Genomic DNA, 1,833 nt, shown 5'->3' with positions numbered 1-1,833 from the left:
AACTCTTGAATAGGGGTGTACATGTAGATTTATTAAATACACCTTGTGCGCCACCTAGAAACCAAATTCAGAAACCGACACTCGAAATTTTTGCTCTGTTACAATCGTAACCTGTTACAATTGACCCCACTCTCCCCTACCTAAATGCGTAGGACTTCAGGCCAAAAATATTAACTAAACTTGATCTGCTATGTCTTGAGACTCATAATATATTAAAAACAACAAAATAAAAAAACAAACACCTAAAAGCTAAATATACTTGCCGGTATGCCAGTAAGGACTATAGAGCGATAATATATATTAATGGTCTGTTGAGCATTCGTTGGATAGATGATAGATTGATTGATGGATGGAACATTAGGATGATGATTGGAAAGAAAATTTCAAAATCATTTTTCGGTACCTTCGGAAAAGGTGTCATTTACTGTAAACTAATATTTTGAAAGTTTGGGCTAAAACGAACATTGTTTAGGCCCCGCATTCGAAAGTCAAAGCTGTACAAATTCATGATTTTTCTCTAAAAAATGAGACGTTTCCAACAGCAAAATACGAACGGATAGGTTTAAAAAAACAAATCTGAGCTTAGGTTGCGGATTATAATTTCAGCCGCAATTTTTAAAAGTGAAATGTCTTGTCAAATGGACGGCAAAAAGAATAAAAGGTATTTTCGTAACTCTACCCTCAAATTTAATTTTTTTAAGAAGAAAGAAAATTTGAACTATTTTAAAATGGTTTAATTAAGAGACCATAACTAATAATCCGTTAAAACATAGAAGGTGCAAAATATCAAATTGTTTAAAAATGCAATTTTTATCCTAAAAAGACTTTATTTCGGATAATTCAATCATTGATATAAGACATGGAACCAAAACTATGATAAAAATAGCAAATTTAGTAATCAGATTAATTTTAATACTTATGAACTTTTAAAGTAAACAAAATGAACAATCAAGGAAAAAATCAAAATGTAACAGTAAAAATTATTCTAGTTCCTGAACTGCATTCTTTTTCCGATTCATGTTCGTCATGTGACGATAATTTCCAGAGTATTTTTCTCTCTCTTTCTAGATTTTTTGTTAAAGAAGTAACTAATTGAGGATTTAAATACAACAAGTAGTTTAAAAAATTTCCTTATGCTGCTTTTAACATTTTTCTGCATCTTATTTTTAAACTAATTAAAACTTTAGCTAATTTTATGCCTTGATATGGAGCTAATACAGCATTTAAAGTATTAATCTAAACTTTTGAATAGTTTATCACAAAGATGAGAGAGGCACTTTTAAAGGAATTATATGAAAAATTATTTCCGAAAATAAAAGTTTATCGACTTTTACTACCTATTTAGCATGATATTTGGTAACTGAAAGACATTTTGTTTTGATCTTTGAAGGATATTGTGTTTGATCTGACAAATTTTATAAATATCAAGCAAAATTACTATTTAATAAGTCTCATCTGTAAGGATTCAGTTAGGGTTTTTCAATTTCCTATAAACAGTTACTTAGGAACATTTTCGATGTCACTAATTTTTTACTTGGCCCGTTATCATCAATTTTTTGTGCTGATTTTGGCTAATTTAATTATTTTGGATGAATCACCCTAAGTCATAGAAAATTTTAACTTGCAAACTTATACTAATTAATTTTTAAATCAAAAATTTATCGCAAAATTAAAATGTGATGTGATAACACTTAAACCAGTTTTTAAAGAATCTCTCTCACAAAACGTAATGGCTACATCAGCGTCAACACTGAGGAAGTAATGTTCGAGCAGTGTTTGAATTGCTTTTTTTTATTTCCCAGCCTTAAATTTCAGTTTTGTACAGTCTCAAGC

Source organism: Parasteatoda tepidariorum, chromosome 3 (genome assembly GCF_043381705.1).
Source record: "Parasteatoda tepidariorum isolate YZ-2023 chromosome 3, CAS_Ptep_4.0, whole genome shotgun sequence".
NCBI lineage: Eukaryota > Metazoa > Arthropoda > Arachnida > Araneae > Theridiidae > Parasteatoda > Parasteatoda tepidariorum.
This window is presented reverse-complemented; position numbering follows the sequence as displayed.